We start from the raw sequence: 24,046 nt of genomic DNA, 5'->3' as shown, positions 1-24,046 counted from the left end.
TGAAAAAAGCCTGTGCCTTTCCCGTTTGGAAAAAAATAAAAAAGAACATACTTGAGACGTGGTTATTTTTGTCTCAGATTCGAAAGGAGCTGGTTTGGGCAGTGCTCGCTCGGCCTCGGTCCCCACCGCTTTGTTTGTAAAAGTGGATAGAACAAGCCAGAGAGGTGACGCCGACCCAAAGGCGCGTGTCTCGTGAAGAATCTTTTTGTTTTATTCAGCTACAACCGACATACAATAAAGTGCACAAATCTTACATGCATAGTCTGGTGAATTTTTATATAGTTTATACCATGTAAGTACCACCCAAGTCAAGATATAGGACATTCCAGCACCCCAGAAGCTCCCTCGTTCCTTTCCAATCGATCTTCACCTGCCGGAAGTAACCCGTTAATTGTTCCTGTTGTTGAATTTCATATAAATGAGATCACACACTACGTACTCTTTCGTGTCTGACTTCTTCACTCAACATTTTGTCTATGTGACTCACCCATGCTATTGCAGATAATAACTTTCTGTTTAATTTTGTTCTGTTTTATTGCTGAATTGTATTCCACTATGTGACTCTACCACACATTGTCCATTCATTCTCTTGCCAATGTGCACTTAATAGTTTCCACTTCGGGACTATTACGAATTCTGTGGCCATCGCCATCTGTGCATGTGCTTCAGTGAACATAGCTACTTCCTCCTGTCCAGTAACTACACAGGAGCGTAGCTGCCACGTCCCAAAGAGCAGGGATGTGCGGTGTAGCAGCTTGATATGGTTATGAATTCCAAAAATAGACATGGGATTATGTTTGTGGTCTGGTCTGTACCTGGGCGTGATTAAGTTATGATTGGGGCTTTGATTGGGCCACACCATTAGGGCATTGATTCCCCACCCTTTGGTGGGTGGGGACTCACAGATAAAAGGCATGGCAAAGGACAGAGTTGAGGGTTTTGATGTTGGAGTTTTGATGTTGGAGTTTGATGTTGAAGTCTTAAGCTGGAGCCCCAGGGAAAGAGGCAGACCTTTCACCTGATAGTCTACAGCTGAGCTTGTGGAGGAAACAGGAGCTGAGCCCAGGAAGCCTGAGCCCTGGCAGACGTCGGCAGCCATCTTGCTCCAACACGTGAAAATAGACTTTGGTGAGGGAAGTAACCTATGCTTTCTGGTCTGGTGTATTAGTCAGCCAAAGGGGTGCTGTAGTAGTTTGACATAGTTATGAATTCCAAAAATAGATACTGGATTATGTTTGCAATCTGGTCTATTACTGGGCATGGCTGAGTTATGATCAGGGTTTTAATTGGGCCATGTCATTAGGTGCTGATGCAAAATACCAGAAACTGGTTGGTTTTTATAAAGGGTATTTATTTGGGGTAGTTGCTTACAGAGACCAGGCCCTAATGATGTGGCCCAATCCAAGCCCTAATTATAACTCAATCCAGCCCAGGTACAGACCAGATTATAAAAATAATCCAATATCTATTTTTCGAATTCATAACCACATCAAACTGCTACACCAGGTACCTGTAAGCTCCAACCCAAATAAATACCCTTTATAAAAGCCAACCAATTTCTGGTACTTTGCATCAGCTCCCCTTTGGCTGATCCATGCTGCCCACTCACACGCCAGCAGCAGCGGAAGGGAGAGCTGGCTGCCCCACTCCTTTTCCAGTGCTGGCATCATCAGCCCTTTTTATTTCAGCCCCTCGAAGAAGCTTGAAGACGATTGCATGCAAGTCTGTCTGCAAAATCTATGCTCTTGAGAATTAAAGGGTCTGACATATAAATCCATGGAGAACCCCCACTGGCTCTGTGCCAAGAGCTCTGGCCTTCTGCCCCCACCCACTCCCGATCAGGGTGGAAACCTGCACGTGGGATTTTGGGGGGAAGGCTCCAGAGGTCAGGATGGGAAGGGGAAGGGAAGGCACTGGAGATGGGCCACAGCTGGCGAGTAGCTGACAGGGAGCTGGGGGGAGCAGGGGACACAGCATCTGCACCTGTCGGAGCAGGTTGAGGCACTGATGATCCTCACGGACGGGTGGGCAGCCTGTGAGAAGGACACCCGCGGCTCAGTGCCGAGTTCCCCATGTCGGGCCCACTGGGGGCTTCTCAGAGCACACCTGGACGGCCTCCAGCCCCCCGTCCCACCCGCCCAGGGCCTCAGTCCCCTGGACTGCCGCACCCCCTTTCCTGGTGTCCTCGAACCTCTGAAGACCGTCCAGGGTTAAAAGGAGCAGGCAGTAACACGACTCATCCAGACCCCGAGACAAATCTGCTTCCTCAAAACCAGCAGCGCGGCGACCCGTCTGGAAAGGCAGAGGCAAATCCTTCTCATTCTTTATGCCAAAATAAATCCAGCTGAGGGAAGCAGATGTGGCTCAAGAGACAGGGCTTCCGCCTACCATATGGGAGGACCTGGGTTCGATCCTTGGAGCCTCCTGGTAAAAAAGAAAAAGAGAAAGCGTGCCGGCGCGGCAAGCCAAGCACCCACGTGGCAAGCCAAGTGCCCATGCAGCAAGCAGAGTGTCCACATGGTGAGCCAGTGCCCACACACGTGAGTCACGCAGCAAGATGATGACTCAGCAAAAGAGAGACAAGGGGAGAGTCAAGGTGAAGCTCAGCAGAAACCAGGAACTGAGGTGGCACAAGTGACAGGAAACCTTTCTCCACATCAGAGGTCCCCAGGATCGAATCCCAGTAAATCCTAGAGAAGAAGGGAAAAAAAGAGAAGACGAAAAGGGAAATAGACACAGAAGATCACACAGCAAATGGACACAGAGAGCAAAAACAGCAGGGAGGAGGGAGGGGGAGGGGAAGGGGGGAAACCCAGTTGAAGCGAAGGTTTAAGCGTAAAAAAGAAACCATAAAAGCATTAGAGGGAAAAGGGCCAGTGCATTTACAGCTCTGGAATGCAAAGTCCTTTCTAAACAAGATGAAAATCCCAGAAGCCGTGAGGGGAAGTGCTGAAATGCACAGCTACAGAGAAAGTGAAGGCTTCGAGGGCTGAAAAATGTCATGAAGAACATAAACAGATAAGCAACAGACTGGGGGTGAAATGTGCAATAGAAGTCAAAAGGCTAACTTCCCAAGCTCACCAAAAGGAATTTCACAAATTAGGTAGAAAGATCCTAGAAAACTGAGGCAAGGGTAAGAGCACGAGGTAGTGAAAGACAAAATGCAAACGGCCAGTGCACGTGAGAAAGGAGGCGCAGCCTTCATCATTATAAGTAAACGCGAATTCAAATTGTCAGTTACCTGATCAAATTTTATTTTACTGTTGGGAATATGCTCACTTAGCAGGAGCCCTTACAACAAGAGTCTGGGGACACAGGCACGTGTGTGGCTCTCCAGGGTATGTGTACTGATAGAATCCTTCTGGAAGACAATTTGGTGACACTTTACATTTTAGAGTAGCGTTTATCCAGCAATTCCACTGTTAGCACTTTAACCACTAGATATACTGGCAAAGGTGGGCTAATTCATAGATATGTACAAAATGTTCATTACAGTTCCATTTTGTAACAGCAAAAAAACCTGAAAGAAATCTAAATTTCAACCAACAGGGATTTGAGCAATAAATCAGGCTCCGTCTCTGTAATGGAATATTATGTGCCTATTAAAAAGTATTAGGCAGACCCATGTATAAGGCTAGAAATAAATCTCCAAGATAGAATAGGCCAAGGATGCGATTCACTGAACAATGAGTGATTTGTGTAAAGAGACAGCCTGAGAGCAGCACAGGAGTGCTTTCGGCTACAAATATTCAGACACCTGCACAACAGTGGCTTCAACCCAACGATGCTTAATTTCTCCTGTAACTCATAACCTGAGGGCTGGTACCCAGGGTTGACAAACACGAAGTCGTCCAGGGCCACCTCCGCTGCCCAGCTCGGCTGGTTGCCCTCTGCCGACTCCACGCCACAAGGTGGCCGCCTCGGCTCCAGGAGCCACCGTCACATTCCAGGCAGGAAGGAGGGAGCAGCTTGGGCGCCAGTGCGCGCGTCTCATGCCTGCCTCTTACGTCTCCTGGCTGGAGCCGTGTCACATGACCCCACCACCACCGTCCAGCTGCCAGGGTTGCTGGAGAAGCGAGTATCTGGCAAAAGGGGACCCACGGCCGCGTGGGCTCTGCCTGCCTGTCTGCGGGGCAGGGCACACTGCCACCGAGGCAAACGCCTAGCAGGGAGCATCTGGGCCATAATCCGCATTCTGTAAAGATAACAACGTTATGTTAAGCCTAACCGTAGAAATGTGTCAAATGAATGAATGAACGGGCCACCAAAGTGGCCAGGGGCATGGCCCTCTGCTCGGACTTTACTGAGAGCCAAGAGACGATAACACCGTTTCAGGGACCCGAGCTGGGGGCACTTGAGAGCGCCTGCCTGGAGAAGAGCTGGAACAATTCTCAGAAGGGTCCAGGGTCTGCCTTAAGCCCCCAGGCCACTCCCTCCCAAGGGGCTACCAACAGCACCAGAATTTACCAGCAGCTTGACCGTACCTGCAGGCGTAAGTTACATCCACGTCTCTTCCTGCAGCAGGACCACGTCGTCCCCCGCCGCCCCCCCAGCCAGGTCCGTGGTCCCGTCCAAGGTGCTGACGGCTCAGGTGAGCTCTGAGCACCCCCAGGATACTGAGGGCACCCCTGCTGCAACCTCCTGGGTTCGGGGGGACGTGGGACTGGCCGGGCTCTCGCGCTTGCGGCAAGCGTCCTGATCTTCAGGGGACTCGGTGCCCTCCTTTTAGTAAGCAAGGGGATTCAGGATCTGACAAGGCCCTTCCACATCTGCAAAGCAGCAGCTCTGAGCAAACCTTCCCCCACTAGAGATTCCGAGGACCCAGCACAGCAGGATTCAAACCCAGCGCGCCCATCAGGAGACATGAGCAGTTAGCTCACCCCTCTGAATCCGCTCTCATCTAAATCACGGAAAAACTAATACTTCCCAGCGGAGGAGTTCACCTGGCTGCTACGCCCCCACTCCAGCTAAAACCGCCCCGCCCGGGAGCGCAGCGGCCGCCGGCCGCCAGGAGCACGCTCGGCCCTGCCCCTCCACCTGCCCTGCCCGGCAGTGTCTCTCCTCTTTGAAGTTCTTCCCGCCCCCTTTCTGACCCCAGTGTCTCCAGCTCCTGCCCGGGCCACTGCTTCTCCCTTATCGACTTTCTTCTCCAATCACCCTGTAAATGCCAGTGATTTTAAACCCATGAAAAGACGGTCAACCTCGTTCGCAGGCAAATGCAAATGGAAACAATGAGAGGTCATTTTTCACCTGTCCTATTAGCAAAGCTTGAGGGGTTTGGCGTCGCCGTTTGCGGCAGTGACGCAGGGAAGCAGGCACTCGCGTGCACTGCAGAAGTGTAAACTGGTAAAACCCCTTTGGAGAGCAATTTGGCACAATTAAAAATGTAAGCGTAGCAGGGAAATGAATCCAGCAATTGCACTTATAAGAATCGATAGTGGAGATAAGAGCCACCCAAAGCCCTCCCAGTGCCCCTCTCTCGGTCTGACCGCTGGCAGCAGCGGAGCCGTCACAGGCGTCCCCCGGCCGCCCTCGAGCTGGGGCGGCTGCTGGATACCAACCCGGCCCGCAAGACATAAGGAGAAGATTTTTGAAAGGCTTCCAGGAAATGTCTTAAAGAAGAGCAGAATCAGGAGGCAGTGCCCCTTCTCCTCTGTTGTCCTCCCGCCACCCAGGACGTGCACGTGGCAGCTTAGGACCGTGAGGAGAAGGATGCGAGAGCTGCCGTGACCTCGTTCCACCCCCGAGCCAAGGCCAGCACCTTCTCCCTGCATGAAAAAAAGAAACCCCATTGTATTTAAATCCCTACTGCTCGAATTTTCTGTTAAGTGCAGTCAAAATTAATCCTTAAATGGTGTTTGTATTTACAAAATTTTCTTACTATGCCGTTTATAGAGCAAAAGTCTGGAAATTTCCCACTTGTAGGGAACTGGTTAAATTACGGGATATGAATATTATGCAGCTGTACAAAAGGATGAAGTAGGCTTTTTTGGTACTACAAGGGACGATCTCTAAAATACTTAGTCAAGTTTTAATAGAAAAATGGAGAAAGGCAAACACAGTTTGCTAACGTCTATAGAAACTTGCTTTGTAGGCACAGAAGGTTCCAGAGGAGCGCGTCAGAGTCCGCCGTGCCTCTGGGGATGGCCTGGGAGCTGGGGTTCAAGAGAGGGGCCCCCGCGATTCCCTCTTGTGCTGTCGGAGTGCTAAGAATGGCCTATTTTACCTTCCCCAAATGTCCGTTCATCGGCATCTCACTGCTTCACGGAAGAAAAAGAGGAAAGGGAACTTCGGAGCTTCCCAGGGCTTAGCCTCCTTCTCGCTCCTCCCGTGGCCTCCTCCCGTGGCCTCCAGGCCACGCTGTGGTCACCAACTCAGCCATCCCCGTGGGCACTGCACTGCTCCCCCACCTGCGCCCTTGGGGGGCCTCCAGCCCGCGTAGCCCCCGCGGCCGCCCCCGACGGCCTGACCGCGCACGTCCCGCCTTCCTCCCCCCGCTGGCCTCCGGCCTCGCCCCCCTCCCATCCCCCTAAGACCCCGCTCTGGTGGAAACTTCCAGGGCTCGGCTAGATGCCCGAACCCCATCCCGGGCCCCAGGCTCCGCCTCTCCCCAGCTCCCCCCATCGCCTCGCGTTTGCCGCCCTCCCCACGGGCAGAGCCCCCAGGGAGGGGGAGCACACCGGGTCTCTGCCAAACCCCCGAGTGGATGGCCACCCTGGCCACGGGGACCACGAGCTGGATGGCGCAGCCATTGCCCCCCAACTGCGTCCTGCACGGTCAGGCCTCCGCTGGCCGCGGCCGTCCACACCACCAAAGCCCCCTCCTGACCTTCATCGCGCCTCCCCGGGCCGCAGCGTCCGCCCCACAGGGAGTCCCCATGTCCAGGCCGGCCTCGGCCAACACCCACGACAGCGGAACGCCAAAACCACACGCCCTTGTGCCGCCCACCGAAAACAAGCAAGTGGATGCTGCAAAGGACCCGCTACAGCCCCCCCCCCGCAGAGCCTGTCTCACATCCTTGGCCTCCGCCACAAGGGACCGTGTCCGTGTCCTCAAAACGGCCAGCGTGGAAGCTGCGGCCCCCCCACCCCCGGAGCGTGGCCCCGTGGCTCTGCAGTTCCACCCTTCACCAGGGCTTGAGGCCGCCTCCTCCAGGCAGTAGCCATGCCTGCACATCTGCCAGGGCTCCGCCCTCGGCCCCTCCGAATGCCCAGGCTTCCTCCCCGCCACGGCACTCCCGAAACTGCCGCTGGGTGACCCGACGGGCGCAAGTGAGGCATGGACACCGTGGCACAAGCGTCCACACCATGCAGGCGCCCACCCCCCTCTGGCTCTCCTGTGACCCGGTTTCCTGTCTCTCCACCCGTGGGTACCGGTGGGGCCCCTTGAGGACAAGGAAACACCATCCAGGCGCCCAGCTGCTCGGCTCGCCACGCGCCAGGGGCCCACCCTGACCGCCAGGGCCTTTTCCGCCCCCCCAGGCCCGGGGGTCCCAGGCCTGGCGGTGCTGCTGGGAGGCTGGCGCAGACACGGGTCCTTCCCTCTGAAGCTGAAGGTGACTGAGGAGAGAGACGGGGATGTGGGGGGAGGGCAAGGTGGAGCCCCCGCCAGAGCTGCTCGTGAGGGGCACGGCAGAGCGGGAAGCAGGGCGAGCCCCCCTGGCCCGCCTCGCCTGGCGGTGGCCCCGGAACAAACCAGGTGAGGCCCCTGCAGGCCGGTCCACCGGCCAGTCCTGCTCTGCCCGGGTCCGGCCCCCCGGGGCCTGTCCCAGTTGCCCCCCAGCCCGGCAGGTCCTCCCGCCCCAGCCCCTCCCCGACGCCCAGGCCTGGTGCAGGCTGGGGACGCGTCAGCCCCCCGGGGACGTGGGTCCAGGACGCCAGGCCCGCCTTTCTGGGGTGCTCTGGATGGAACGAGGTGGGCGGGCGGGAAAGCTCTCTGGAAGCTTCCAGGGTTGTGCCGGTTTATTATGACTATTATTCACGTCTGGTTCTGCCGCCGCGGTGGAGCCCGGCTGAGTTTATGCCCACGCGACGCCAAGAGACCCAGGGAAATCCATCAAAAAGTCACTCCGCTGAGTGGGAAACAGTGCAGGCGGCTGTTGTGATACCAGAAAAGAAAGCCACCAGCAGGTCGCCGGCCTTTCTGAAAGCTTGCCACGGGCTGTTCCGGGCGCTGTTTTGAGTTTTTCTAGGGCTTTCACCTCCCATGAACCAAAAACTGTCAGTGGAAAATTCAAACCCTTCGACTGTGCCCCAGAGGTGAGGAAGGCGTCGCGGCGCCAGGCTCAGGGCAGGAGAGGGAGGCAGGCATCCCGGCCCGGCCCCAGCACACCGGGGGCCGTGGGGTCTCCTCAGCAGGGGGGCTCCTTCTCCAGCTGAGAAGCACCCCGGGAAGGCCCCCACATGCAGCAGGGACAGTTGGCCAAGCCGGCCACGGCCATGGGATCCTGGTCCCCAAATGGCATGTGCGGACTCCCAGCTACAGGGGACAGGGCACGGGGGGCTGGCATCGGGGGGACACAAAAAGGCCTGAGAGCAGAGATCTTTTTTAAAAATAAATGTCCCAAGAGTGCTGTTGCAGGGTGGGAGAGAGATGCACGGGCCAGTCAGCTGTGCACCACCTGAGCAGTTTCACGAAGGGCCTGGCTGGGGAGAAGACAGAGGCTAAGCTTCCCGCCGCCCCTGGCTTTAGGATGCTGCCCGCCCCAGCGCTCCTTTCTCGTGAACCGTCAGGAGGAATCCGCCTCTGAAATGAAGTTTCTGGGTGGAAATGGGACTAGAGAGGCGTGAGGACACAAGCCGCCACCTGAGTGTAATTCTGTCAGCGAGCCCCGAGGCCTTCCCCGCATTTCCAGGCCCCAACCAAAGGCAGGTGGCAGGTGGGACAAGAGGCAGCCACCACGAGACGGCCACGCCAGCAGCGGTGGAGCTGGCCCCGTGCACAGGATTTGGAAAAGAGATTTGGGGAAACCCTGAAGTATCTGAATCCAAAAACGTATCTGGATGATGAGTCCACTGAGATGGACGTGCAGGCGGAGGCGGGTGGAGACAGAGGCAGCACCTGCAGCTCTTCTCCTAGAGCAGGGGTTCTTAGCGGGGCTCCACTAAGAGGTGGAAAAACTCAACTTGCCTTCCTTGTGAACGCGTGCAGTAAATAAGCCACAGCAGTTCTCTTTTCACCTGACCCATGAAGGGCCCGTCCCAGAGGCTCCAGGACTGCCGGGGCTGCCCTGCCTGAGCGGGGGCCGGCGGGGCCCACAGCCAGGCCGAGGCCCGCGGGGAATTGCCCCAGGCCCCACCCTCTGAGGGTGTCCCACCGGGCCCCGCCAGCGCAGCTGCCCCCAGGTGAGCGCTCCGTAGCGACCTCACGACAGGTCACTGCCCGTCCCGCCTCACCCTCCTACTCAGGGGCCACTTCTTGGGGAACTCAAATTGAGGGAACCCCAGATAGCATCGTCCTTTTGAAGTTAATTTCCTATTTTCACCCTATTTAATCCTCCAGGAACCTAAAGAAGCAGGAATTACTCTCATTTTCCAGATGATGGAACCGATCGACGAGCACCCAACTGGTAAGCGGCCACCGTTTGTGCGTCTCGTGCCCCACCGCGGCGCTCCGCCCCCGGGCAGCTCCCGTGGGCAGTGACATCCTGGGAGGGAACTTGGAATGACGCGCTTTCTAGGGCTCTGCATAGCTAGCTCGTAAGTAATCGTCCTCATACCCTTCCACCTGAACCACAACTCAGAAGAGTCAAAGCCCTTGGGTTGCCATCCAGCTACCGGGCAGCTGAGCAGGTGCCAAAACTGGCGTATGCGAGACGCTCTTGCGTGGCCATTCACGGAGGCGTGCCGTTTGCTATGGGGAAGTACAGGTTAGCAAAGATAAACCATTTTTTTTTACAGTTAGTGCGCTTTGTCCATGCACAGCTGGGAAATGTGCTTTTTTATCGCACATATTACAATCCCAACAGCGATCTTTCACTAACGATAGAGATGTGGACCTATAGATATTTAGGTGCACTGTGCATAGACCACACCTGGAAAGGTTCCGTGTGCCGCTGTAAAGAGAAACGGGCTGAGCGCGGGGCTGCAAGCGAGGCCGCTCCCACTGCCGGCCTTTTGCTCCACTATATTTTGTATCCTATGTGGCATTTTCTCTTCCTTTTCTCTAATCCCTAAAACAGAGCTGTATAGAAGCAAAGTCATCATACACAACTTTTAAACAGTAGGAGAAAATGCAACAAATACAGAGTAATAGATATTAGGAACCTCCTCCTAATTGGAAGGGGTTGAGCTTATGTTTTTAATTATTTTTATCTTTTAGAAAGATATGACGCATTTATAGATGAATTAATTTAATGTCTGGGATTCTCTTTAAAATACCTTAGCAAAATAAGTGCATCCAGATAAGCTCAGAGAATAATTCCCATCCTACTCTTTTTACTAGATGGATGCAGCTCTCTGGTGAAATCTCCATCGGTCACCTATATTCAAAGGCATATTAAACGTGAGTATTTTTAACTCTCCAGTATCTGAATTTCCTATGGGCTTCTTTTCTTAAGCCACCCCCCCCCCTTTGTTCTCATCAATTGTTTTGCCCTCTTGGTACTCCTGGTAGTATTTTTTTTTTAATATCAGATACTGTTTAAGAAAAATTTTAGAGGGCTCTGGATTATGTCATAGCCTCTTGCTTAGGCCGGACAGCAGGGGCAGGTCACTTTAATCAGACTGAGATGCTCCAGGGCAGGTTTTATGTCTCTTTTAACAGCTCGTCTATTTGCCTTGACCCTTATTCCTAGGATGTGGCACTTGGGAGGCCTCAACTGGAAGCCCGCAGGCCCAGCAGGGAACCTCGCTGGTGGCGGGCTCTGATTTTTTTTTCTCTTTTTTATTTTATTTTTTTTCTGTTGGTAGGCTTTGAGTACCAATTGCTGTCTCCTCAGCACCATAAGGCTCCCAAAGGCTCAGCTCAGTTTTAGACTCAGCGCCTCGACAGATGCGGAAAAGCCATTTGCTACACACCAGCACTTGTTCATGCTTTTCTCAGAAAGTGTGATAAGTTAGCAGTATCAGGTTTCCTTAATCTAAAAGCTGGTACCAACAAAACCCTACACAAGGGAAGCGGCTGTGGCTCAAGCAATTGGGCTCCCGTCTACCATCTGGGAGGTCCTGGGTTCGCGTCCCAGGGCCTCCTTGTGAAGGCAGGCTGGCCGCACCCGTGGAGAGCTGACACAGCAAGATGACACAACGAAGGGAGACAAGCAGACACAGAAAAGCGTGTGGCAAATGGACACAGAGAGCAGACAGCGAGCAAGCCGCAAGGCAGGGGGAATAAATAAATAAAATAAATCTTCAAAAAAAACAAAAACCCTACATCACACATTAAATGTGGGACTGACGCAGGTAAAGCTTCCCTCCTGAGAGCTGGAAGGAGATAAAGGCCCCCTGTGGGAAGGAATGGTCTTTACAATTAAAAAAAACATTGATTACACACTGTTTATCCCTCAAAAAAGGAGACGCCAGACCAGACTTCACAACATGCACAAAAATAAATTACAAGTAGAATGTAGTTCTCAACATACAATGTAAAACAATAATGTTCCTAAAACATAGTATAGACATACTAAAAAAAATAGTATAGAATAGTATACTATAGAATACTATAGAATAGTATACTATATATACGATAGAAATAGCATACTATATACTATACTATAGAAATAGTATAGAAAAGTTTTCATGACCTTGGGGTAGGCAATGAAATACTATAGTATAGTATTCTATAGAAATAGTATAGAAAAAGCTATATATTATATATTTTTCTATATAGAAAAAATAGTATAGAAAAATTTTCATGACCTTGGGGTAGGCAAAAATTTCTTAAACAAAAACCCCCAAAACCCATTAAATATAAAGTAAAATACTGATAAACTGGATTTCTTTAAATTAAGAACATCTGTTCATCAAAGATGCTATTAATAATGCATAAAAGCCAAACCAGAGAGTGGAAGAAGATAACTGCAATATATGTATTCAGCAAAGGACTAGTATCAGAATATATAAAGAATTCTGATCAATAAAAGAGATAGACAACCCAATCTTTAAATAGGTTAAAAATAAATGTTTTAAAAACTTGAACAGGCCCTTTACAAAAGAAGATCTGTAAATGACTAAATGACCAATAAACACATGAAAAGGGCTCAATCTCATTAGTTATCAGGGAAATGCAAGTTAAAATGAAGATAAGGTATCACTACACACACATAAGAACATCTGAAAGAAAAGATTTTAACTGATAATAGTAAGTATCCATAAAGATATGGAGCAACTGGCACTTTCAACACCATTAAAGGGAGTATAAAATGTTACGCCCACTCTGGAAAACAATTTGGCAGCATCTCCTGAAGATGAATACACACACACACACACACACACACACACGAGCCAGGAACGCCACTTGCAGGAGCACACCCAAGTCACATGGCCAAGGCAGTCACAGCATCTCTACTGGCCACAGCCACCACTGGACACATCAGAGCATTTTGTATCCATCAACACTGTTTGACGTCAGAGTGAGACAATTGGGACGTGAGACCAGCGACGCGGGCGAGGGATGGTCGAGGGGACCCAGCAGGAAGGGTCGAGGCAGGAGCTTCCGCCCGGCCCTGGCGGAGGCGGCGTGAGCTTGTGCCGCACAGGACGGGGGGGGGGGGCACGCCTGGTCGTGGGAGGGGCAGGGGCTCAGGTAGGACCCGAGGGCAACAGCGTGGCTGGGGGCGGCGGGCTGGGAGCAGTGGGTTCTAGGGGTGCGGGAGCAGTCGGTGGGTCCTGGGGCCCCTCTGTTCTTGTGAGGAAACGAGCTGTATCTGGACACCTGGCCTCTGGACGGGCTGTTGTGTCACGGGCGGGCTCCTTCTGAGTAAACGGCTGGTTGCACCTCCACAGAGGGACAGGTTCATAACAAACGTGCAGCTTCTGCGAGTCGTGGCTGTTATCCGGGTTGGGGGCTAGGGAGGGGGCCCAGTCCTGTCAAACACCACAATGGATAAATGATTGAAGTAAATTCATATAAAGGAATATTATACAGCAATGAAAAGAGACTACAAGCAACAGCATGGATCAATGGAGCAAAAGAAGGCAGGCACACAAGGTTACATGCCATTTATATAAAGCCCAAAAAGAAGCAAAACTAACCTGCTGTGCTCGAACTCATAAAAGGTGATGATTTCTTTCCTTTCCTTCAGTGTGAGCATCCTCTGTGCCTCCAGCTGTCTGGACCTCGGGGCAAAGCCCTCAAAGGACCCCCCAGAAGCCGTGTGGTAGTCAGCCAAGGGGCGTGGTACAAACACCAGGAACGGTGGTTTTTATAAAGGGTATTTATTTGGGGTAGGAGTACAGTTACCAGGCCATAAAGCATAAGTTACTTCCCCAAGTCTATTTCCACACGTTGGAGCAAGATGGCTGCCGACGTCTGCGAGGGTACAGGCTTCCTGGGTTCCTCCCTTCCGTGGTCTTCCTTCTCTCTGGGCTCAGTTTTCCTCTCTTTCCGGGGCTTGCTTCTCTTTCCTCTGTGTGCTTACTTCTTGGGGTTCCAGCTTAAGGCTTCAGCATCAAACTCCAACATCAGAAATCCCCAACTCTGTCCTTTGCCTTGCCTTTCATCTGTGAGTCCACACCCACCAAGGGGCGGGGAATAAACACTACTGGCACAAGAGTTTCCTTGATTATTTAATCGAGTAGACCTCTGAATCCAATAGAATCTCATGTGCCCAGAGGAAAAGACCAGTCTACACACATAATCCAGCATTTCTTTTTGGAATTCACCAATAACATCAAACTGCTCCGCCCCGCTGGCCTTGTAGTGACGGGGGCAGCCTCCCGCTCCCCTTTCGCCTGGCACGGCCTCGCCACAGCAACAGCACTTTCCAAAGAGATCTCACCAGATCCCTCCTTCGTTGTCTGACCCCCTCAACCCCTTGCCAGCCCAGAGTCGTGGCCTTGGGGACTGTTTCCTTTGTAAATACCACTTCCCGGGATCCATCCCTGGATTCCACATCCATTGTCACTTGGAGTCTTCACCAAAACTTCGGTTTTAATGCCCTACTCTAAGATATTTTAATTTCTGGCCAATTAGATGCGTGACAACTGGTGTCTTGTGCTTTTTTGCCATCATTTGCATTTCTTTGATTGGCGCTAAAGCTTCCCATCTTCTCATGTGTTTATCGGCCTTTCAAGTTTCCTCTTGTGTCTGCATGTTCCTTCTTCAATCCATTTCCGTCTGGCTCCACCTCCAGCGCCACGCTGGAAATAGTTCTTGGCAATGTCCCCGGGGACGTCCACGCTGCCAGACCACAGGGTCCTTTCCTGTTCTCAGCACCAGTCAATGTCCTGACCACACCCTCCTTCTTAAAGCTCGGTCTCCTCTTGACCTCTGTCACCACCCCCGAGCTTTCCAGCAGCTCCTCCTCCTCTCCTTTGCTAGCTCTTCCTCCTAGACCTCGTGCCACAGGGGCATTTTCTCTTCCCTCTCTGTGCTGCCCACCAGGTGACCTCATGCACTTGCAAGGCCACCTGTGTGCCACCCACTCACAGGTGAATGTCGCTGCGACGACTCCTCAGAGCTCCATCTGGATATGAAAATGCCTCCTCGCCACCTCCACCGGGAACTCTCGTGGCCTCCCAAACTTAACACGTCAAAACGTAGCTCAGCTTGCTCCCCACACACAAAATGTCCCCTCCCAGCCTTCTCCACCTCAGTAGACAGCACCCCCACACACTGCACCAGTTATGTGAGTCACTGTTGGGGGTCGTCCCTGACGTCTCCATTCCCTCGACACCCCTTCACATCCATCCCTGGAAGTCTTGTCAGTCCACTTCCAAAGTACCCCTCAAATCCGGCCACTTCTCTCCTCTAAGCCACCACCAGCTCCTGCCCGGACAAGCGCCACGTTCTCCTACTCGGGCTTCAGTGGTTTCCACCAAGTGTGAGACCCGCTGAGACCTGGCCTCCTCCTCACGCCCCTTCTAGATCCTTCTCCACAGCCTTTGCCTCTTCTTCCGGCTCCTTTTTTGTCTTTCCTGTCACATCTCAGATGTCACACACAACAGAGAGAGAGTCTCTGATTCGGCATCTGAAGAAGCCACCCTCAGCCTGCCTTCGTGTCACTCACCAGTGACTCTGCCTTGTCCCCCTGCCAGCAGCATGAAAGCTGGAAACTTCTCTGCTATGTCACCAGCCTCCCCAAAGCTGAGGCTGGTGAGTGACACAGAAAAGGTGCTTCACGAAGATTTGTTAAATAAACGAATGACAAATCAAGTGGGACCAGTCAAGCTCCCCCTTTTGTGCTTCCCATTCTCAAACCAGCCCCCAGAGGGACTGTTGAAAAACACGCGTCAAGGCAAGCTGTTGCTCCTCTTGGAATTCTTTTCTCTACTACATAAAATGTTTACAGTGGACATGTACCCTATTGATAAAAACAACGGTAATTGCTTTTAAAAAGTAAAGCTACCTAAAGATTAAATCCAATCATGTAACACTCCTCCCCGAAGCCCTCTGCGGCTTCCCGTTGCATTTGGAATTCAGGGCTCACACCTTCCCCCCTCCCCGGGCCCAGCTTCCTCTGCAGCTCGCTCTTGGCCTCACCTCCTCCTCTGTGTTCTAAGATCACCAAGATTTCCCAGCCCTGAGACTTTTCCACGTGCCTGCTCTTCTGCCCGAGGTGCTCTGGTCTCGGCTGAAATGCCATCCTAGAGGGCCCCCCCACCTGAGGAGCTCAGCGCCCCCCGCTCTCCTGCCGTCGAGCCCCAGGTATGCTCCCACCGCACTCAGGCCACTTCACTTTTGTTTGTTTGTATCATCTGTCTTTCATAACAGACTCTAAGATCGAAGGTCAAGGCTGTGTCCTGCTCAACACTCTACCTCCAGGGACCAGCAAACTGCTCGACGTATCGTTTGCCCCTGGAATAAATACTTGTGGCATGAATGTAAGTGGAAGGCGATGCTCAACCCAAGAGAAGCGCAGCAGCAGCCTCTCGGCAGCCTGGCAAGAGGTGGTAAGGCTTTGCGGACAAATCCAGGGGCCCCACTCAAGGACCCTAGAGAGGGCAACTGGGATTACGGACTATAGCTAACCCCAGAGCAGACCTTTTAAAGTGAAGGAGCTGCGTTAAACAGCACGACGAAAGTCCCGACCAGCCCACAGGGGAGAGGTGGCATCACAGCTTGTTCTTAACATGGGCCCGGGGCAGGCCTGGCTCGTCAGAGGATGTGAGTCAGGGCATCGGTGTGCAGGTGTGCGGTGCTGCTTTGACCACACAGGCAGCCACGTGCAGGTGTGCGGTGCTGCAGTGACCACACAGGGAGAGGCTGCAGGCTGTAATTCTTCCCTGGGCCCCTATTGTCAAAGCCATGGCGCTTCCTCCCCAGCCTTCGAGAACAGCCAGAAGGAACGCCCAAACCACCAGGCAGGGCTGGGGAAGAGCTCTCCTGTCAAAGGAGATGTAGGGAGCGGCAAGGGCACAACCTTACATGAGAGCTGGTCAGAAACAGGATGAGTTTGGCCAGTTTCACTGAATAAGCCCTACATTGGTAAGTCACCTCCAGAAAGATTCTGGCCAACCCCCTTGCCCTGCTCTGACCTCTCACCTGCCCACATCCTGACCCTTACCTGCCTACAGCCCAGCCCCCACCTGCCTACAGGCCAACCCTCACCTGCCCCCAGCCCAGGCCCTACCTGCCTACAGGCCAACCCTCACCTGCCCCCAGCCTAGGCCCCACCTGCCCACATCCTGATCCTCACCTGCCCACAGCCCAGCCCCCACCTGCCCACAGCCCAACCCTCACCTACCCACAGCCCAGCTCCCACCTGCCCACAGCCCAGCTCCCACCTGCCCACAGCCCAGCTCTCACCTGCCCACATGCTGACCCCCACCTGCCCACAGCCCAGCTCCCACCTGCCCACAGCTCAGCCCCCACCTGCCCACAGCCTGACCCTCGCCTGCCAACAGCCCAGCTCTCACCTGCCCACATCCCGACCCCCACCTGCCTACATCCTGACCCCCACCTGCCCACAGCCTGGCCCCCACATGCCCACAGCCCAACCCCCACCTACCCACTGCCTGACCCCCACCTGCCCACAGCCTGGCCCCCACCTGCCCACAGCCCGACCCTCACCTGCCCACAGCCCGACCTTCACCTGCCCACAGCCCGACCCCCACCTGCCCACTGCCTGACCCCCACCTGCCCACAGCCCGGCCCTCACCTGCCCACAGCCCAACCTTTACCTGCCCACTGCCCGACCTTCACCTGCCCACAGCGCAGCCCTCACACTGGCCTCACATGGGCTCCGGGTCCCAGGCCCTTGAGCACACATCTTACTTCCTTACCCAGACTCTTCACTCTCTGGAGCAAGACACGAGTATCTCCAGAGATCCTGAACCTACAAAAGCCAGTGGCCAGGTCACAGGGTCAGAAAGCAGATTAGTGGTCACCTGGGGAGGGGGAAAGGGGTGGGCAAGGTGAGAGCTAAATGGCACAGGGTTTCCTTTTGATGAGATGAAAATGCTCTAAAATTGACTGCAGTGATGGCTGCACATATCTGAATATCCTAAATAACACTTTAAATGGATGGATTTTATAGTATGTGAATTATATTTCAATAAAGCTAGTATTTTTAAAAGTTTCAGCAAAAGGAAAATTTTGCCAGATGAAAATATGGACCTATAAAAACAAATGAAGAGCACTGGAAACAGTAACTATGTGGAAATTAATATTTAAATTCCTTTAAAATATACTTGATTATTTAAACAAAAGTGATAACAATGTAGTACTGTGGAGGTATATGACATATAAAATTGAAGTGCATAAAAACAAGAAGACAAAGGCCAGAAAAACCAAATCAGAAGTATGCTCTTCTTATAAGGTTCTTAAACATATGTGAAGTGGTATAAATTCACTTGAATATAAATTATGGTAAGTTAAATATATATTATAAAACCTTAAGTAAAAGCTAAAATAAAACAACAAAGAGTTGTAACTAATAATCAAAAAAGGGGAGCAAAAGAATACTCAAGAAATCCAAAAGGCAGAAAATAAGGCAAGAGGGAACAAAGAACAGATGAGATATATAGAAAGCTAACAGCAAAATGACAGGTCTAAACCTAACAATATCAATAATCACATCAAGTGTAAATGATCTACATATCTCCATTAAAAGGCAGAGATCATCAAATTAGATAAAAATAAAACAAAACCCAACCAGATGCTGGCTATAAGAAATGTATGTTACCTATAAAGACACAAATTGGTTAAAAGCAAAAGCCTGGGGAAAAAAATACAGTGCGCTAACACTAGTCAAAATAAAGCTGGAGTGGCTACGTTAATATCAGACAAGGTAGATTTCATAGCAAGGAATATTATCAAGGACAAAGAAAGACATTTCATGATGATAGTCAATTCATCAAGAGGTCATAACAGGGAAACGGACTTGGCCCAGTGTTTAGGGTGTCCGTCTACCACATGGGAGGTCCACGGTTCAAACTCCGGGCCTCCTTGACCCGTGTGGAGCTGGTCCATGTGCAGTGCTGATGCGCGCAAGGAGTGCCCTGCCATGCAGGGGTGTCCCCCGCGTGGGGGAGCCCCACGCGCAAGGAGTGTGGCCGTAAGGAGAGCCGCCCAGCGCGAAAGAAAGTGCAGCCTGCCCAGGAATGGCGCCGCCCACACTTCCCGTGCCGCTGACAACAGAAGCGGACAAAGAAACAAGACGCAGCAAAATAGACACAGAGAACCGACAACGGGGGGAAGCGGGGGGGAATTAAAATAAATAAATAAATCTTAAAAAAAAAAAAAAAAAAAGGATATAACAATCCTAAGCATTGATGAAACTAATAACAGAGCTTGAAATACATGAGGCAAAAACGGATAGAACTGCAAAAGAAATAGACAAAACCACAATTACAGTCAGTGATTTCAATGACCCTATCTCAATCAATTAAAGAACAAGCAGGGAAGTGGATGTGGCTCCTGCCTACCACATGGGAGGTCCTGGGTTCGGGTTCTGGTCCCTCCTAAAGAGAAGACAAGCAGACACAGTGAGCACACAGTGAATGGATACAGAGAACAGATGGAAACAGCAAACAACAATGTGGGGGGAATAAATAAATAAAATAAAACTTTCAAAAAAGAAAGAACAAGTAGACACAGTATATAAAACACTTGCAAAATCTTGCAAAAAACTATCTTCCAACTTAATTGACATTTAGAGAACATTCCATTCAACAACACAGAATATAAATTATTTTCAAGTGTATGTGAAACACTTGCCAAGACATGCCATATTTTGGGCCATTAGACAAGTCTCATAAATTTAAAAATGATTCAAATCATGTAAAACATGTTCCCTGACCACAGTGAAATTAATATTTCTACAATCTAGGGAAAGCCCAAATATTTGAAAAATAAGCAAAACACTTCTAAATAATCCAGGAATCAAAGAAAAAATCAAAAGAGAAACGTGATTTGAACTCAGTAAAATGAAAGCACAAGATCTCAAACTCTGGAGGGTGTCACAAAAGTGATACTTAGGGGAGAATTCCTAGCACTAAACACCTATGTCAGCAAAGAAGAAAGGTCTCAAATCAAATATCCCAGCATCACTTTAAAAAAAAAAAAAAAAAAAAAAACAAAGAAAAGAAGAACAAAGGAAACCCAAAGTAAGCAGAAGCATGGAAATGACAAAGATAAGAACAGAAATAACTAAAATAGAACCAGGATGAATAGAGAAAGTCAATGAAACCAAAAGTTGGTTCTTACAGAAGATCAATAAGTTCAATAATAGTCTAGCAAGACTGATCTGCAAAAAGAGAGAGAAGACAAAATTGCCAGTATTAGGAATGAGAAGTGACATCACTAGAGTCTAAAGATATTAAACTGACAAGGAAAAAATTGAAAATGATGAAAACTGAGAAGAAAAGGACAAATTCCTTGAAAGATGCAAACTATCAAAGCTCACTAAAGAGGAAAGAGATCGCCTAAATGGCCTTGTATCTATTTTAGAAATGAAGCTGTAGTTAAAAACTTGTCCACAAAGGAAAGCTCCAGATGACTTAACTGGTGAATTCCGCTAAACCTTCAAGGATGTAATAACACCAATTCTACAGAAGCTGTTTCAGAAAATTAAAGAGAAGGGAATATTTCCCAACTCATCTTAAAGGCCACGATATGAAAACCAAAAACATTACAAGAAAATAGACCTGGCAGAGCAGGTGGGAGGGGCCGTCATGGGGGGCCCTGGGAGGGGTGCGGGGAGAGGCAGAGCCCGGAGAGCGGGGCGCACCCGCCAGCCCCTGCCAGGCCCCTCCCCCGTGGGCCAAGTCCCCACGCGGCTCCGTGGTGCCAGGGCAGGGAGCTGCGCTACGCGGATCCACTGCGCCTCCGCCCGCCATGACTTCCAGAACAATCAGAAGCTGGAGCATCCCAAGGTCGGGGAGAGGAACTGGAGGAGGGCCTGGGGGAGACCATATGGAGTCCTCTCCTTTCCTTCCCTCCCCGATTCCAAGGCAGGGAGGACAAAGGGGTCCTCCACAGACACCGCCGCTCTCCCCGAGCAGCCGCAGGCGAGCCACGGCAGGTGCCAGCGCGCAGTGGCAGGAGGGATGACAGTGGCACCGGCTCGGCGTTGACCTGTGCTCTCAGTGCCCGCTGGTGCTGGGTGTGGCAGAGCGGCCATGCTGGGCGTTGCACCCTGGCGGCGAAGCGGGTGCACGATTGGGCACTCAGAGCCCCTGCCCGCCCCACCCCCCTGAGCCATTCGGGGAGAGCCCACCTGGCTCCCCAGCTGCTGAACGAGGGCGAGAAGACCGGCGAGTCCCTGCAGGCCCGTGCCCAGACTCCTCGGCCCTCAACTCAGATACATCCTGCCCACCCCGGCCCCGACCACTGGCCAGGAAGGGCCGGGCAGATTTGACGAAGTCACAAGTGCGCGTGTCCCTGCAGGAGAAACACCTTTCTTACTACCTGACCCGGGCATCCACCCGGTGGCAGGCAGGCTCGGGCCAAGCAAGCTGCCGTGGACACGAGTGCAGAGCTGGGGGGCTTCCCAGGGCCAAGCTGCCCGATGTGCCCCCTCGGGACACGGAGCTGAGTGTCGGCCTCTAGGCTGGCCTGCGGGTGGTGACGGCTGGCCACAGCTGACTCATGGTGCCCCCCGTGCTTGAGCAGAACCTGTGGCCCCGTGTCCCTGGCAGGACACCATCATGAATGTCCTGGCTTCTTCCCGGTTCGTCATGAGAACTGGGGACCGCTGGATAGTAAGGGGCCACCTCTCCCCAAGACAGTGGCAGACACGCTGGAGGAGGTAGTGGCTGGCTCCATCAGCCACCGGCCACAGGGTCCCTCCTGGACTGTGGCCCGACAGGCACCACCCCTGCCGGCGCTGACCCTGGACGTGCAGTGTGAGTCAGATAGGCGCTTCGTCATTGACTTCCTGCCATCGGTGACCCCTGGTGACACCAAATCAGTGGCCAGACTACACCAGCCAGCCCTCTATGACAACTCGTGGCAGCCGAGCCTGCGTCCTGCCGACACGGCACGCCTGCGGGCTTTGGAGCAGACCGACTCCGGCTGCCGAACTCTGTGCCTCAAGGTCCTCAAGGCCATTGCAAGTCCACGCGGCCATCTCCCAGCCAGCAGGCTTGCCAAGGTGAGCTTGTGTGCAGAGCTCACTCCTGAAGAAAGAGACGAGTTGGGGTGCACTCTCTACTGCTCCAGACGAAGGGGAGCTGGAAGCCACGTGGAGTGTGGGGCGGTCAGCCCAGGGCGCTCCGGTAGAAACCCGTGGCTCCGTAGCTGGGACCTCCCAGGTTCCCGGGCGCCTCCCGCCTCGCTGGTCATGGCCCTGCTCTCCGTGCTGCCGGGATGAGCTCTTCCCAGTCCATTTCCTCACCAGCCCTTCCTAGATTGTTACCAAACCCTGGGCTGCCCGCCTCTGCCATCCCTTGCCCCAGGTAACTTTTCAGAATGAACTCAGAAGGCCAGCCCCAGCCTGGCTGTTGAGACCACGTGGTGTCTCACATTTTGGCCTAGGTATCCTGCTTCCGTCCGCCCTGCCTTTTTGCCTGCTCCTTTTCAGGTCTCTTTCTTTCCCACATTTTTCCCTCTCGCCTGCTGTTTTGCTCGTTTCCCTGGGGCGCATCTGCCTGATGGAGATGTTGCCTCCGGCCGAACGTCAGTGAAGGGCTCTATTGCAGGTCTTCAGGCTGCACTCCGCAGAATGGGCGCTGAGACAGTATTTAGGGTTTCTCGGGGTAAGGCTGGCAGAAGAGCGGGCTTTGACCCTGGTTTCTGGAAAGAGTAGCCCATCCCCGTCCCCTGAGCACCTCATGTTCGTAAGTGCCCAGGATGTCCCCCAGGAGCACCCAGTGATAGACCCACATGGGAGGAAGGGCACAATGTAAACTGGACATAAAGCTAAAAAAGAAAAAGAGAACAAATAGGACACAATTAAAAGATCTAATACACCCAAGTGGAGTCCTAACAGAGAAGAGAGAGAGAATGGGACAAAAACAATATTCAAAAAGAAAGTCAAGAACTTTCTAAAACGGATAATTGGCATCAAGCTATATGTTTAAGAATCACTACAAATCCCATGCAGGATAAATACAAAGGAAAGCCAGACCTGGGCACATCATAAGGAAACTGATGAAAACAAAATACAGAAAGAAAAATCTTAAGCTCTATGAGAAAACAGGCACTTTACCTTTAATGAAGCAACAACAAGCAAGAGTGACTTTGGAACAGAAACAAGGGAAGTCAGATGAAAAGGCAGCTCCAATGGACAGGGGGGAAATGCCAGCCTAGAATTGTATTCTCAGCAAAAATAATCTTCAGAAATAAATAGGAAGGAAGCAGATGTGACTCAAGCGTTTGAGCTCCCGCCTACCACACGGGAGTTACCTGGTTTGGTTCTTGGGGCCTCCTAAAGAAGACAGTGAGCTGGTGCGATGGAGCAAGCTGATACAAGATGGTGCAACAAGAGACACGGGAAGAAAAACATAATGGAAGACATGACAATGCAGGGATCGGAGGTGGCTCAAGCGATTAGGCACCTCCCTTCCACATCAGAGGTTCTGGGATGGTTCCCGGTGCCTCCTAAAGAAGCAAGGAAGATGAACAGACCCAAAAGTGCAAACGACAAGGGGATCGGGAGAAATAAATAAATCTTAAATAAATAGGAGATAAAAGCATTTTCAGAGAAAAGAAATGATCCAATAACAAGCCACCGTTACGAGACAACATAGAATCTGTGTACATCACAAACAAAATGTTGAGTGAAACAAGGGATGATGAAAGAACACCTCCTGTATGATTCCATTCGTGTAAAGTTCAAACTCAGGCAAACTACGGTGCCAGAAGGAAAGATAACAGTGACCCTGGAGAGGGTGGAGTCGTGGCTGGGAGGGCGCGAAGGGCTGGGGGTTCCTGGCGATGCTCTAGGTCTTGATCTAGGGGTGGCGACATGGGCGGGTGCACCTGTGAGAATTCCACGGGCTGCACACTAGGACCAGGGTACTTTCCTACATGGGAGTTTTACTCAGATTCCAAAAATTAAGAAAGGAGGGAGGGAGGAGGGAGGGCAGGGAGTGGAGCGCTCCTCTCTGTGCACACCGGGGCCTCTGAAGACACCTCCTGGAGGCTGGCGCCCCGCCCTGCCTCGACAGGCCACGTGGGCCATGGGAAAGGCTCCCCGCCCGGGCTGCTGCAGGCCGGCGCCCCGCGACAGAGACGCGCACCCTGGCCTGGGAGGCGTGCGGCTCCTGGCCGTGTCCCACGTGTTCCTTTATCGTTTCCGATTTGCGCTGTCCGCCATCGACTCAGGAAACCCCCCCATGCGCCCAGGGCAGCACTGCTCCGGTGGCTGAGCGCAGAAAGACAAGCGCGACAGAATCACCAAGGCCCAAAAGCCCACTCCTCCAGGAAGGACAGGCCAAGAGCTAAATGGCAAAGCGTGACTCTGCAGGGGAGTATACCAAGGCCAAGGGGGACAGGGAGGAAG

The 24,046-nt window shown here is 52.2% G+C and overlaps 1 pseudogene; it reads left to right on the top strand.

Annotated features, from left to right (window-relative positions):
* Nucleotides 1–7,278: 7,278 nt before the first annotated feature.
* LOC101435347 (mitochondrial dynamics protein MID51-like) lies at nt 7,279–21,913 on the top strand (annotated as a pseudogene).
* The last annotated feature ends 2,133 nt before the right edge of the window (nt 21,914–24,046 follow it).

Source organism: Dasypus novemcinctus, chromosome 24, assembly GCF_030445035.2.
Source record: "Dasypus novemcinctus isolate mDasNov1 chromosome 24, mDasNov1.1.hap2, whole genome shotgun sequence".
NCBI classification, from domain to species: Eukaryota; Metazoa; Chordata; class Mammalia; order Cingulata; family Dasypodidae; genus Dasypus; species Dasypus novemcinctus.
The sequence above is the reverse complement of the archived record's forward strand: the minus strand, read 5'-3'. Positions and strand labels throughout refer to the sequence as shown.